This window comes from Triticum aestivum, chromosome 1D, assembly GCF_018294505.1.
Source record: "Triticum aestivum cultivar Chinese Spring chromosome 1D, IWGSC CS RefSeq v2.1, whole genome shotgun sequence".
Lineage (NCBI taxonomy): Eukaryota > Viridiplantae > Streptophyta > Magnoliopsida > Poales > Poaceae > Triticum > Triticum aestivum.
Genome location: NC_057796.1, coordinates 236,669,222 through 236,685,992, shown reverse-complemented (window position 1 = coordinate 236,685,992; position 16,771 = coordinate 236,669,222).

The window sequence follows — 16,771 nt, the reverse complement described above, 5'->3', positions numbered from 1 at the left end:
AGAACGCCCCCGCGCGCTGCACAAGCTTGCGCTGTAAGCCGTCTGCGGCAGCGGGGTGACAAGACGTGCGAGAGGAGGACGAAAGGCCACGTACACATACAGCTAAATAAAAAAACGTTTGCGATTTAATTACCTACTATACCACCGTCCTAGTTTATAAGTATGATTTAACTAATAAAATATGAATGCATGTCGCCAAAGATTATATAGTTGGATTTGTATTTGAACATAGTTTCCAATTATATAATTTTTAAAATATGCATTAACATTTTGTTGGTTAAATTTGAGGGCAAAGTATGGCACCGAATATAAAGGAGAATATAGACTAGACGGAGGTGGTAGCACATGGCCGCTCTCTACGCAGCGACGCAACTATCGGCCGACTTGTAGGCGACCATTTCCTGCGTGTTCAACTGCTCTATGTGTGTGGTTGCTTGCGGTTCAGGGGGCCGCGGCGTGCTATGCTTGCGTCCCGCCGCGCGCGCTCTGCTCTCGCGTCCCTCCGGGTGCTCTGCCCTCATCCCTCCACACGCGCTGCCAGTGTTTCGGGCCGGTGCATGAACACGCACGTTCGTGTGCAAGCGGTTGCGCCGGGCGCGGCGCAACGATGCAGTTACCCGCTACAAAAACTGCCATGCGGACGCACCAAGAATCCACGCCGCCCGGCCCCCTTTTATTCCTGCGGCCATTTACCTTCATATCTCGTCTCACACGACACAATAAGCACACCCACGAGGACACATAAAGAGACGACATCCAACGGTTCCAATGGCGCTCCCCGTGGCTCCAATGGCGCTCCCAGCGGCCGACGACAACAACGGCAGGCAGTTCACCACGCATCACGTAGTGGACACCCACGTGAGGGGGAAGGCCCTCTCGGTGGTGTACACGAACAATCTGGTCTCGGTGGAGAGCTCCATCCAAACTATGGAGCAGTTCCTTGCCGAGGACAAGTACCGAGTGGTCGACTTCGACCTCGAGTACACCATCGGTCATGCCGGGCACGATCAGAAGGTTGCCGTCGCCTAGTTGTGCGTGCGACATGACGTCCTCGTCTACCACTACCACCTTGCCACAAGGCCTTGCAAGCGTTTCTCCAGGTTTATCAACAGCTCTGACTACAGTTTCGCTACGGTGGACACCACCAACGATCTAAAAGCGCTCAAGGTTTCGGACTTGAAATGCCCGAATCTTGTCAACATCCAGCACCACTACAAGGTCTGGGGCAGTGACAAAAACAAACTGAACTCCCTGGTTGACCTCGCCTCGGCCATCATCGACCCCTACTACACGAAGATGAAGGAAGAGAGCAATAAGGACAAGAACGCCTGGCACAGTGTCTGGCATGAGAGACTGGATGAACAACATGTCAAGTACGCGGCCATGGACGCGTACACAAGCTACGAGATGTACAGGCGGATAGTTGACATGAGGAATTGTCTTCTTCCTGACCCAGACGAGGGATTGAGCCACATAGCAGTGGCGGGAGCGTCACAAGAAGTAGATGACTAGACGATCGTTTCTCCTACTTTAGAATGCATGCAATTGTTTATTGAGGTGTGTGCGAATGATCTATATAGTCACTTATGTAATTGGATGTTTATTTCAGTTATATATATATACATGTTATTCTACTGTAGACAGAGCAATTCACACGGCTTATTAGCAGCAATCGTCTGTGTTATTATTGGTCTTCGCACACATTTCTGATTACGGACCTGTTTGCCGCGTATCACACACATCTTGTTCAGTTGAACCGTTTCCATTGTGTTGCCTAATCTCACACAGTTCATCCCAGTGAACCGTATGTTGTATATCGCACACGCCTTTATCTGGCTGCCCGTTTCTTTTGTTTCTCCTCATCCCAAACAGTTAATTGAGCTGAACCGTATGCCCTGCATCGCACACGCAACTAAATTCTGAACCGTGTCTGATGCATCTGTCATCGCAAATGTGTTGCACCTTTTGACGGGTTTTTTACACGACTGTTTGCGATTATGGCATCGCACATAGTTTCGTCGAAGGGTCTCTGATCGTAGTGTCGCGTTTGGACCATCCTGCAGTAGTGATGTGTTGTCATTTGATGAACGGGATCACATTATTAGAGAATGATGTGATGGACAAGACCCATCTGTTAGCTTAGCATTATGATCGTTTAGTTTTAATGCTATTGCTTGCTTCATGACTTATACATATTCCTCTGACTATGAGATTATGCAACTCCCGAATACTGCAGGAAGGCCTTGTGTGCTATCAAACGTCACAACGTAACTGGGTGATTATAAAGATGCTCTACAGGTGTCTCCGAAGGTGTTTGTTGGGTTGGCATAGATCAAGATTAGGATTTGTCACTCCGTGTATCGGAGAGGTATCTCTGGGCCCTCTCGGTAATACACATCACTATAAGCCTTGCAAGCAATGTAACTAATGAGTTAGTTACGGGATAATGCATTACGGAACGAGTAAAGAGACTTGCCGGCAACGAGATTGAACTAGGTATGATGATACCGACGATCGAATCTCGGGCAAGTAACATACCGATGACAAAGGGAATGACGTATGTTGTTATGCGGTTTGACCGATAAAGATCTTCGTAGAATATGTAGGAGCCAATATGGGCATCCAGGTTCCTCTATTGGTTATTGATCGGAGATGTGTCTCGGTCATGTTTACATAGTTCTCGAATCCGTAGGGTCCGCACGCTTAACGTCCGATGACGATTAGTATTATGAGTTATGTGTTTTGGTGACCGAAGTTTTTTCGGAGTCCCGGATGAGATCACAGACATGACGAGGAGTCTCGAAATGGTCGAGAGGTAAAGATTCATATATTGGAAGGTTATATTTGGACATCGGAATGGTTTTGAGTGATTCGCGTATTTTTTTCGGAGTACCAAGGGGTTACCGGAACCCCCCGGGGAAGTGTTGGGTCAACATGGGCCTAAGGGAGAGAGAGAGAGGGAAGCCCGCAGGGGGTGGCCGCGTGACCCCCTCGTAGGGAGTCCGAATAGGACAAGGAGGAGGGGGTGGCGCCCCCCTTCCCTTTCCTTCTCCCTCTCCTTCCTTTTCCCTCTGGTGGAAGAAAGGAAAAGGGGGGCGAATCCTACTTGGACTAGGAGTCCAAGTAGGACCCCCCCATGGTGCGCCCCTCTTGGCCGTCGGCCTCTCTCCCCCTCCTTTATATACGTGGGCAGGGGGGCACCCCAAAGGCACATCAATTGTTCTCTTAGCCGTTCTCGTAGTGCTTAGGTGAAGCCCTGGGCGGATCACATCACCAACACCATCACCACGCCATCGTGCTGATGGAACTCTCCCTCGACCCTCTACTGGATCAAGAGTTCGAGGGACGTCATCGAGCTGAATGTGTGCTGAACACGGAGGTGTCGTACGTTCGGTACTTGGATCGGTTGGATCGTGAAGACGTTCGACTACATCAACCGCGTTAAACGCTTCCGCTTTCGGTCTACGAGGGTACGTGGATACACTCTCCCTTTTCTCGTTGCTATGCATCTCCTAGATAGATCTTGCGTGATCGTAGGAATTTTTTTGAAATTACATGTTACGTTCCTCAACATCCATCACTAGATATCCAACTGCAAATGTCGACCCGACTCACAACTTTGTTCGATTTTTCTTTCATTTTTTTACTTTTGTTTGTTTTTCTTTTTTTCTTTTTCATTTTGTCTTTTATTTTTTTTATTTTTTCAAATTCGGGAATACGATTTTTTTTATATTTTTTAAATTTGGAAACAAATTTTTAATTTTTTGAGAACACCTTCTAAATTCTTACATATTTTTTGTATGGAATTACTAACTCACATCTAGATAATTTTTAATGATGTCTCGTCTAAATTTGCTACTGTTTGATTTAGTTTCTGTAATTTTTGTGCAAGCGCTCAAACTCCTGACTCACTGGTCATTGTTTGGTTGCCGCACATCCTTTTGTTGCCTGTTTGCCTTCACTTTTATCAGCACATTATCGTGTTGTGTTGGCTGTTTCGATGTGTTGCCTCTAGACCGTGACGTAGATTTGGAAGATACGGAGAAAGAGAGCTCTATCACAGTCGTTGGCTTCAAAGTTCATTTTGACACTATTTTACATTCCTTCTAAGCTTCACCACCAAAATGAGATTTAGCAATGTCTCATCTAAGTTGTAATGCCCCGGACACACCCGCCGATTACTGGTCGTTATTCTTGGCGGGATTTAGACTGGCCTCATAGATCAACACCGGTCTTTCCTGCGCACTTTGTCCTCATCTGTGTGCACCTGGGACCAACTTTTCAGTCGGTCAGCCATTCTGAAATTGCTCCAAGCTGAGCACGCTTAACTTTAGAGTTCTTTTTGAATGGGCTCCCAAAAAAGAAGGAATTTCTTATTTATATGAGTAGTCTATCATCCCTAATAAGCCAGGCTCTCACATACACCCCCACTCAATGAAACCGAGGTTCTTGTTAGCCCACAAGAACGTTCCCTCTTGGCACATACGTATGCACGTCCAGTCCGACACATGTGGCATGTTGTGTGCCACGACGGGTCACAAACATCATGCACAACATGGCCGCGCACCTGACCCACAAACATCCGTGTAATCGCGAGGGTCGGCTCTGATACCAACTAGTAATGCCCCGGAGAAACCCACCAGTTACTGGCCGTTACTCCTGGTGGGATCTGGACTCGCCCCAGAGATCAACACTACTCTTTCCTACGCACTTTGTCCTCACTCGTGCAACCTGGGACCAACTTCTTTGTCGATCACCCATCCTAAAATTGCTTCAAGATGAGCACACTTAACTTTGTAGTTATTTCCGAATGGTCTCCCGAAAAGGAAGGAATTCCTTATTGATATGAGTAGTCTATCACCCCTAATGAGCGGCTCTAGCATAAGTTGTTGTCCGTTGAATCTTGTTGCTGTAATTTTCAAGTAAACTCATGATCTCACGTTGTTGGCCGATCTATTCAGTGTATCTTTCTTCTGTTTTGTCAACTTGTCGGCCCCGTTCACGTTGCACATTTGTTTTTTGGGCTTCTTTTGCTTGCGCTCTTTGTGGCACATTTCATCTATCCTGCGTTGTATAAGTGGAAGAAACAGCCTATGTCGGTTGTCGTTGCCTATTTTTATTCTTCGCCCTAATTGCAAGTCCACCATTGACTTGCAATTGGGCTCCAGGTTTTTTTATTGCAATTAGAAGTTCACATCAACCTTAAACTTGGGTGAGGGACTAATTTTTATGGCAGGTACAATTTCATCTTAAATACCCAAAATGTGAGCCTTGATCCTCATAGTTACTAGTCCACCTTTTCTTTTTTGCCCTTTTTAGCTGCTCAGCATTGTTTTTTTCGTATATGAGGCTAGTTTCTTCACCAATTTTTCATGTTTTGTTTTCAAGATGAAAACTTGGGTCCCTTCGTATATGAGGCTAGTTTCTTCAACAATTCAAAAAATGTTGTGGAATTTTAAAAAATATTAGCGTTTTTAAAATTTGTGTTCACCAATTAAAAAAATGTTTGCATTTAACAAAAAATCTAGATTCTTTTGTTTTCAAACATTGCTTCATATTTCAAAAGATGTTCACATATTCCAGTTTTGTTTTTACAAATTCAAAAAATGTTCTGGAATTTTTAAAAAATTTCACAGCTTCAAAAAATGTTTAGAATTGTTTTAAATTTCTCGTGTTTAACAAAAAATATTTGTAATTTTAAAAAAAGTTTAAACTTGAAAATTGTTTGCAATTTTCCAGTAATGTTCAATTACATGATACCATTTGTTGTTTAAACTACGCACTACTAATTTATCCCTACAACTAGTTGGTTTCCGTGTCTTGCAAGATGAGTGCACTAACGGAAGGCCCACGGTTCGAACCATTGCACTAACTGGACATTCTTTTCTGTATTTTTGCACGCGACTGCTTGTTGTCAGTTTGACACTGGGCCGACCTAGTTGGAGAAGCTCCCGTCGTTCTGGGCTGGGTGTCGTGGGTGACAAACAAAAAACAACAAGAAAACAAAACAAAACAAACAAACAATACAACGGTGGGGAGGGCCGTTTTGGCTTTGGGGTGCATATGCTCCCTAATAAACAGTAAATTCAAAATAAATAGTAAATAAAATAAAAAATTCTGATTTTCTTTGTAGATGTTCTTGTTAGTGTAACAAGCGTGCTTAATAATTTTCATGCGAAACGGGATGATGGTGCTTCGTCGTTGAAAAAAAAACAAAAATAAGTGTAACATTCGGAGGTAATATTTGTCGTTCGACTTTTTTTTTTGCACAGATCAAAATATTTAAGCTTTCCTCCTAAAAATTTGCAGGCACCATTTTGGTGTGACAATGAACTCATAAAAAAAGTCATTTTTTACATTTGCAAAAAAAATTGTGGGTAGAAGCATATGCTCCCAAAAGCCGAATTGAATTTCCGTACAATGGTGGGGCTTTATTTATCTGTTGATGTGGAATGATGTCATAGTTAGATGTGAGATACTATCTCACATTTAGATGTGACATATTCGGACCCTTAATCTATTTGCTACAAGTTTATAATAATAGTTGCAATTGTAATATAGAAAAAGAGGGCAAGGACGGAACAAGAATTGGAGTAGTTTGTAATCTATGAATGAAACGGAAGATTGGACAGATTACGGAATTGCGGAGAACCGGGCCGGCCGGATACAAAATTGCGGTGTGCAGCATGGTCGCCTGGGCGTCAGCGCGTGAGGATTCTGGCGTACGCATGGTGCTGCAGCCTCCGGCATCTCTGTCGCCGCCAGGCTGCCGCCTTTGACCTGAGTGCGCGAGGTGTATGGAAGGCAAATTTGTTAATTTTGATATGTGAACAAAAACATTTCACAAAATGAATTGCGTTGCAAAAAAATTCACCCAACTGACCGTTTTGAGTGGCGCCCGACACGAAGGCGCCACATCTACAGTGCAGCGCCTAGCTCGCAGGCGTTGCACGTCTGTCCAGCGTGGCACCCTAGGCCCCACTCCTGGTTGTGCAGCGCCTAGCTGAAAGGAGTTGCACTATCTTATATTAAAACAGTTATAACTTTTAATCTGTGTATCCGATGAAAACGTGCCTTATATCAATGTTGTGCATTTTTCTATGTTCTACGCAATGGTGGCATTTTTATCTATGTTAGGATCAATTTGCTTGATGAAAACTCTGTGGCAAAAGTGCATCATAATATAACTGTCAGAATCTGTTAAAACTTACAAACTTGGCATGATGATATCCATTAACCTATAGCTCTTATGCATTTGCATCCTACATGAGTTTTGCACTACATAATGTGTACTTTCACGCCATGCCTGTCCTTGCCATGTTAATCATCTTTAACATGTTCATTTCTTGCATGTAAGCGACTGACATGATATAAATGAACTTCTGTTACAGAAAGTGGCATTTTGTAAGATCCATAGTAATTAATCCTGTTATCATATGAATATGATCTAACTATGAAAGTTGGAAAATCTTATGTCTACTTTATGTCCATGTAATTTTCATACCCACTAAATATTTGCATCACTATGTTTTTGAGACACTAAAGTACCTAAGGCAATATTCTACCAGATTAACACTTATGAATTTCACCAAGTCCCTCGATGTCAAGAGAACTTCGCATTTTGTAAAATGCATAGTAAATCAACCATGCTTCATATGGAATAACTTTATATATGAATTTGAGCATCTCCATGTCTACTTTCAGTATATCCAGCGTGTTTCCACAAAACATGTTCATATCTTGAGTTTTACCAAACCCCTTGGCATGAACTTGATATGTTTTCCATTTAGAATTTTGTGCAGATCGGTTTAGTTTTCCTGCTAACTAAACTTTGTTTTTCATTATTTTATTAAGATAAGCGTTCTGACTTCCAGCTAGTAGCACTAACAACTAGTCTTTCTGCCAACTCTGTTTTGTCATCCTGGTTAGCACTAGGGTGTCCTAGGCTATCAAGTTCAAACCGAATCACTCTGTACCGACCTTATACCATATATATATAGCAGTACGCAATACAAGCAACTACAACTTTTTTCAGTAGCCTAAAAGCTGAGTTCAAATCAAAGAACATGTGCTCTTGCTACTGACAACAAACATTATAAGTGTTAAATTTTAAGAGTATATAAGTATATATCTTTACAAAATGCAAAGTTCTATTGACATCCAGTGACTTGGTGAAATTAACGTGTTAATCTAGTAGAATATTGCCTTGGGTACTTTAGTGTCTCAACAACATAGTGATGCAAATATTTAGTGGGTACGAAAATGACATGGACATTGATGAGGCACGGACTAGCGAGACGCTAATTTGTGCGTGTAGATGGCCTGATCTTTCACGGCGATGCTTGATCAATAGTCTGTCTCCTTGTTCCTCCTCACAACCTCCAAGAATAATTTTCACCCGCGTACGAAACTACACAAATAAAAATAATGATCCACTTGGATCAACACGCAGGTGTTGATGTGATGATCAACCCTCCGTCGCTAGTAAATTTTCACGATAGAAAAATCACAGATGATATACAAGATATGGTCGCCCGAAACTTTTCTGTATGTCTCATAACTCACGAATAAACCAAAACTGCCCCATGATGATCCTCCCCACGCCATGTTTTTCTTATAGTCCAAATCTGGCTGTACTATGCGTACAGGACCATGCACGTCTCTTCGTCTTGAATCTAATGCATGCAACACTTCATTGATCTTTGGTCTGCTAATTACAGAATTTATTCTCGGTCCACACAACTGACGTACATGACCATCGTTTCCTCGATGCAATCTGACCGCATGCATGACATTATTTTTCGTAATCTTTTCATGGCTTCTCTCCTTAACTGGATTAGCTTCGATAGCATTAACAATTGATGGTGCCATAGGCATTAGAAGCGTAATTATCATAGCAATATTTAAGTATGGACAGCGGGGTAATCCTCAATATATGGTTCAACATAGGCATTAGAAGCATAATTATCATAGCAATATTTAAGTATGGCAAAATTTTCAGACTTGTAAAGAGTAGCATCATACGTTTCAATCAAAGAAGCAATTTCATAAGCACCCTTAAAAGCAGCAAATTCTTCAATTTGTTGAACATCATAGTAACTATAAACACCTTTAGCATACGAAGATAAGATTCCATTATCAATAAACTCACATTGGTAGGGAAGGTGTTTCTTAGGGTTTTCAGAACAACAAGTAACATCATACATATAACATAAATTCCAAGCATAGCATTGCAAACGATGAATTTGACCCAGTAAAAGTTTCCCTTTTTCAGATATACGGTGTCGCACATAACAGGCATGCTCATCTAAAGATTTGCCCTCAACTAAGCTAGTTGGGGTTTCAGCACGAGCACATAGGGATCGAAGATGATCCAAGTAATAAGCTTCGGGAGTGTGATAGATTTTGAGTGGTTCTTCAACCATTGGTTTAGTAGGTACAACTAATTTTTTTGGTATTTTGCGTTTCCTACCCATAACTAAAGATAGAAAACAACTAAGAACAGCAAATAAAAATTACTTAGTGATAAAGCAAACAAGCACACACGAGAATATTCACCCCACGATATTGCTCCCCAGCAACGGCGCCAGAAAAAGGTCTTGATAACCCACAAGTATAGGGGATCAATTGTAGCCTCTTTCGATAAGTAAGAGTGTCGAACCCAACGAGGAGCTAAAGGTAGAACAAATATTCTCTCAAGTTCTATCTACCACCGATACAACTCTACGCACGCTTAGCGTTCGCTTTACCTAGAACAAGTATGAAACTAGAAGTACTTTGTAAGTGTTGTTGGATAGGTTTGCAAGATAATAAAGAGCGCGTAAATAAAATGTAGGGGCTGTTTAGATAAAGACACAATAAAGTAAATATAGCAAGTGTGGAAAAGTGGTGGCAGGAGTTGCGGAATTGTCCCTAAGCAATTGACTACTTTACTAGACCGATAGCAAGTTTCATGTGGGAGAGGCCACTGCTAGCATGTCATCCCTTACTTGGAATTCTATGCACTTATGATTGGAACTATTAGCAAGCATCCGCAACTACTAACGTTCATTAAGGTAAAACCCAACCATAGCATTAAGATATATTGGTCCCCCTTCAATCCCGTATGCATCAATTTCTATGCTAGGCTGAAGCTTCTGTCACCCTTGCCCTCCAATACATAGTCCTATCAACATACAACTAACCCTATGGTGTGATCCACGCGCGCGCTCATATGATGGGAACCAAAGGACATCAACATAACCACAAGCAAATTAAAGCAATCATAGCAATTCATCAACCACCGATAGGACAACGAAAATCTACTCAGACATCATAGGATGACAACACATCATTGGATAATAATATGAAGCATAAAGCACCATGTTCAAGTAGAGGGTACAGCGGGTTGCGGGAGAGTGGACCACTGTAGACAGAGGGGGAAAGGTGATGGAGATGTTGGTGAAGATGGCGGAGGTGTTGGTGAAGATCGCGGTGATGATGATGGCCCCCGGCGGCGTTCCGGCGCCACCGGAAGCGAGGGGGAGAGAGCCCCCCTTCTTCTTCTTCTTCCTTGACCTTCTCCCTAGATGGGAGGAGGGTTTCCCCTCTGGTCCATGGTCTCCATGGCGTGGGAGGGGCGAGAGCCCCTCCGAGATTGGATCTGTCTCTCTGTCTCTCTCTGTTTCTGCCCTCCCTTCTGCTGCCCTTTCACCGTTTCGTATATATATGGAGATCCGCAACTCCGATTGGACTGAAACCTTCGCCGTGATTTTTTTACCAAAAATTAGCTTTCTTGCGGCCGAAGAAGGGCATCAACCGCCTTACGGGTGGCCCACGAGGATCAGGGGCGCGCCCCCTGCCTCGTGGCCACCTCGGGCACCGTCTCGCGTGGATTTTTCTTCCAGAATTTTCCAAATATTCCAAAAATAATCTCCGTCCGTTTTTATCCCGTTTGGATTCCGTTTGATATGGATATTCTGAAAAACATAAAACATGCAACAAACAGGAACTGGCACTGGGCACTGGATCAATATGTTATTCCCAAAAATAGTATAAAAAGTTACCGAAAAGTATATGAAAGTTGCATAATATTGGCATGGAACAATCAAAAAGTATAGATACGACGGAGACGTATCATAAGGCACGTTTTCATCGGATACACGGATTAAAAGTTACAACAGTTTTAATATAAAATAGTGCAGCTCCTTTCAGCTAGGCGCTGCACTACACTGTGCAGCTCCTTTCAGTTAGGCGTTGCACAACCAGGAGTTGGGCCCGGGGTGCCACGCTGGACGGATGTGCAACGCCTGCGAGCTGGGCGCTGCACCGTAGGGTGTGGCGCCTTCGTGTCGGGCTCCACTCAAAATGGTCACCTGGGTGAAATTGTTTTCAAAGCAGTTCATTTTGTGAAATCTTTTCGTCCACAGGTCAAAATTGTCAAATTTGCCTGTATGGAACGACTATGCAAGTACACGTATACGGAGGAATCGATCATGTTTATTTCTTTGAGACAAGCGGAATCGATCAAGTTTTTTTGAGTCTGGGGAGTTGATCAAGTGTGTAATCACCTTTTTTTAGGGGTTAAGGGCTTGTTCGGCAACTCTTCAGCGCCTAGAAATCCTTAAATCCAGCTCCTGGATCTCACTTCCAGCTTCCCAACGAAAATCGTTGATTGGAAACACCGTTCGGCTACAGAACTCCTAGATCCAATCGCTAGTCCTGGGCTTGGACTAGCCATAATGGGGAGTAACTTATAGATTAGTAACATGCATATGTTACTAGTCTATGTTACTACCTCCACAGTGGGGAGTAACATATGTGTGGTAACATACAACACTTCATTTATTATACTATAGACTCATCTTATCTTGGTATGTGTGATGTTACTCATACTAGTAGTAACTAGCTATGTTACCACATGTCTCTTTTTTTTATTTATTACTTGCCACATCATTTATTTTGTCTAGATTTGTGTGATGTTACCATCTATGTTACTCCCATTGTGGGTAGTCTTGTAGCTAGCTGGCCCATTAAGCTCGTTTCTTTTTTGAAGATGTACACCCGTAGGCATACATTACTTGTAAGGGTTAATTAGATAAATGCCACTCCAATTATGGCTATTCATAAAAATGCCACTGTAATTTTTAAACTTTGAAAAATGCCACTACATTTTTTGCAAATTTTGAAAAACGCCACTACAGACTTTGAAAAATGCCACTGGAAATGGCATGAAATGGCATTTTTCAAAGTTTGAAATTGCAGTGGCATTTTTCGAAATCGCCAAATTTAGAGTGGCATTTATCAAATTAACCCGTACTGCTGCATACCGCCATCGCCGCAATTGTCAATCACCCACGACCCTCGCGGTCACCGGAGAAGGAGAGCATCAGAAGCTAGTCCACATCTTGTCGTTAAAGAAACTCCTAGTCAGGAGGCTTTAACGAGCCGCGATAGCCACCAACCCCAGAAGGCTAGATCTAGCCTGATAAGGAACATCGGCCGGAGGAGACCTCCAAGCCTCTTCAACGATAGATCCGGGGCCAACGCCAACCCACCCTTCAACAGGCGGCCGGATCCTCCACCATCTCCCACAAATCCGCAGGAGCCAACATAGTCGCACTCCAAGAGCAACCAATCCCCGCCGCCGTGCCAAGACACAACGTCAGATCGAAGTCACTCCAACAGCTTGGACTCCACAAGCCTCTCGCCGGTGCCAGCAACACCTCCGACGAGCAAGAGCACGGACCGGGAGACCATTATTCTAAAAGCACCATCGACATCTGCTCCACCATGACACCGACGGAGGAAACATGAAAAAACTTAGAAAACCTAGGACTAAGCACACCTAAACGAGAAACTGGGGCTCCCCTCCCCCTCCTGATGAAGACGACGATCAGAGGGGATGGGGAGCGGCGGAAGCGCCGACGAACTTCCTGGATCTGGGAAACCGCCGTTGTTCGCAAGAGCGAGAGAGACGTGCGGTTAGTCCATTAAGCTCATTTCTGGACTGGTAGGGAGGGAAGGGAGTCACTCCGGTCTTTTCTTCGCTCGACGAAATGTTTCCTTTCACTTTGCGGTGGCATCTTGCCGTAAATAACTCGAACTTCAACTTTTCCGATTTCTGGGATCCACGAAACACCAGCTCCCAGTTTTTCTACTATGACCCGTCTCAGATCCAGGATCTAGCTTCCTAGAGCCAGGTCGTTCGGAACAGCTCCGCTCGCAAATTCAAAGAAGCTGGAAGCTGGGTAGTTGTCGAACCGCACCAAGTGTGCAATCACCTTTTCTTTTGAGACAAAGTGTGCAACCACCTGTGTAGCGTACGTGACGTGGGCTGGGAAGCACACTGTGTTGTGAGATAGGCAGCAAAACACCAATGAGTGCGTGCAGCCTGCTTCGGGCCAGTTCGGAGGTCTCAGTTTGCCTGGAAGGCAGACTCTGATGCACTAGTCTTGGGCCAACCTGATGCACATGATCCTTTTTCTGGTAGTTACTACTATTTTTTTGGGACCTGTATTTCTGTGCATTAGGGTTAGTTTATTGGGTTTAGCCATTGTCTGTCATGCACGGATAAATGGTATGTGGTACAGTTCATAGGAAGCATGCCAGAAACAAGTGACATGTTACAAAAACAGCTATCCCAGATGGTTTAAGAGTAGGTAGGCGACAGGTGATGTTTACTCCAAGGCGGTGCTAAGCACGCATGCAATGTTGAAGTTGGCAAGGCGGGTCGATAATTTGGGGCTGAAAAACTCATCATCATCGTCCAGTTCGTCGTGATTGCAGTGCTATTTTATTTGTGTGATCGGTGTGTTCGTGTGTAAGATGTAGCTGATAAGCTCATCATGCAGGGTACAAGGTAAGGAGACCTCGCTGCTTATATGCAACCAAGCAATGTGCAGTTGTATGAGCCTAATCAATGCGAGCAACCAAACACGATGCGTAGAGTCGTTGCTATGACGCGGAGAAGCAATATGCAGACAACCAATTAACATGTAGAAGTTAATTTTTTTATCCGCATTATCTCAATCAGGCTGATCTGAGATAAGTATGCAACATGATAAAAAGACGATACGGATAACCAAAAAAGCATGAAGAGATATTACTGTGTACATAGATTAGATTACACGACGCGACCAAACCATCGAACGGCGCACCTACTCAACGCACGCCATTGAAGTACATTTTTGCTCAAAAAATATAAGTACGGCCTGAGTGTAGTGTAAAAAATATTTTTATATTATGAAACGGAAGGAGTAGTATCATATACAGTTCACACATACTTCGTGCTAGCGTCGACCGCCTGGCTAGCAGCTCGGAACGGCGACGTGGCATGCGACGATGGCCCTGTGGGCGGTGGGGCTGCCAATATACCCACCGTACGCGGGGTTGCGCGCCAGAAGCATCCCTGCTGCGCCCGCAGGCTCGAGCAGCACGACGCTGACGGCGCCGCCCCGCCGATGATCGCCGCCGTGCACACCATCAGCTGCCCCGCGTTGCAATGCGCCGTCGACGCCCCGCCCGACCCCGACTTCGCTCTGCCCGACGTCGCCATCACCGCCGCCACCAGCGCCGCGACAACCAGCGCGGCCGCCACCACGCACGTCGCCACGCGCACCTTCCCCATGGCCTTTTTCATCATCTGTACAACCGTGCGTGCGTACAGAGCCAACACTTATATTGACTTGTCCGTCCGACTCAAGTGCGCAGCATGATGGTGAAACTGGGAGTTGCGGCGTCCATGCTACTTATAGGCTCTGGAAGCGAGTGCACGTACTGTGCATTGATATTCTTTCTTTTTTTTAAACAAAGACGCTAGTAGCGTCCGGCTTTAATTTAATAAAGCCCACAGCATAGGCAGCGTAACAGACAATGTTAGGACCTCGAACACGAACACAGAGGCTCAGACATAAGTTTCGAACCAGAGCACGGAGGCTCAGACCACGATGGCGCGAAGGCGCACAAGTCTAGACCAGGCCAGCAGTAGCACGCAGCAAGGCAAAATACAGGCCCGGAGGCAGAGCATAGAGCACGCAGGCTTGCTCGCAAGACAAAAGGGCCACTTCACAGCGCAGAGGTGGCAGATGGCTCCCTAGCCAAAACGTAGATCTGACGAAGGCGATCTTGGGCGAGTTTCAGTTTTTCAGCATCCTTGCGCTTCGCCAACGGACTCCACTGCTGCAGAAGAAGGTTGCATTTGTAGATTATGTTAGCAGGGTGAGATGGGAAGATACCCTCGATAGCTAGTTTGTTCCTAGTGAGCCAGACTGCCCAGGTCAAGGCGCCGATACAGCTCCAGAGCACTCGGTTGTTGCCACCATGGAACGAGTCTACTATGATAGCGAGGTCAGACGCTGACCGGGGACCCCGGGAGGAGTTGGCCGCTGCACGAACGGCGCTCCAAGCAAAACGTGCCAGAGGACATCGGAAAAAAACATGGGTCGCGTCCTCCAGGACGTTACATATCGCACACAGGCCGGTCGACGGCCCATTGCGTTTGGCGACGTTAGCCGAAGTGGGCAGTCTATTGCGGAACAGTTGCCAGAAAAACACCTTAATCTTAAGCGGAAGGCGCGCGCTCCACAAGCCATTTGGCATCTGGAAGGATGGGCCCTGGCACAGCTTACGGTAAAGAGACTTGACCGAAAACTTGCCAGACGGGGTGAGGGCCCAGGTGACTGTGTCCGCCGTCGACGACAGCGAGACCGGCGCAATGGTATCAAGCAATTCCGTTAGGTGTGCTTGTTCTACTTGCGATAACTCTCTCCGGAAATGTATGCCGGAGGGGAAGAGGCAAGCGTCGTGGCAACTGTGATCTCCGGGTTGACAGCCAGAGTATAGAGGTTCTGGAAATCGACCCAGAGGGGTTGGGCTCCCACCCAGTGATCTAGCCAGAAGCGAGCCGAGCGTCCATTACCAATAGAGAACTTGGCTCCCTGAGCGAAAGCTGGCCGGACCGCTTGGAGATCGTTCCAGAAAGGAGATCCCCTCGCCACGCCCTTGAAAAAAAATTCCCATTCGGGAAGTACTTGGCCCGCAGCAGATCAACCCATAGACCCGTCGCTCCCTGCGAGAGTTTCCAAATTCATTTGCACAAGAGTGCAATGTTCTGGATTCTGGTGTTTGTGATCCCAAGCCCTCCCAGATCCTTGGGACGGCACACCGCAGCCCACTTAACCATGTGGTACTTGCGTTTTGGTCCCGAGCCTTCCCAAAAGAAATGGGACCGCGGTGTGTCCATCTTGGCGTGTACCCCTTCCGCCAGGAGGAAGACCCATTGCAAATTGCGGCAGCGAGGAGAGGCTCGCATTCGTGAGCACCAGCCTAGCTGCAGAGGAGAGGAACTTCCCCCTCCACGGACAGACCCGCTCTCCCACCTTGGTCCAGAGCGGAGCCCACCCGTCGATCTTGATGCGTTTGGCATCCAACGGGAGACCTAGGTAGGTAAACGGCATATTGCCAAGTTTGCAATTGAGCAGGTCCGCGATACGTCTACCTTCATCCGCCACCAATCCCATGGGCATCACTTCATACTTGTGAAAGTTGATCTTAAGCCCTGGCATAAGCTCGAAGCTAATCAGTAAGGCTTTGACCGTAGCCACACTATGGAGGTCGGGCTGGAACAGCAGTAGCGTACCGTCTGCATATTGCAAGTGCGAAATCTCCCCTGGGATGAGGTGTCCCAACACCCCTTTTATGTGGCCTGCCTCCGTTGCTTTCCGCAGCATAGCTGCCAACGCATCAGCGACAAAGTTGAACAAGAGCGGCGACATGGGGTCGCCTTGGCGTA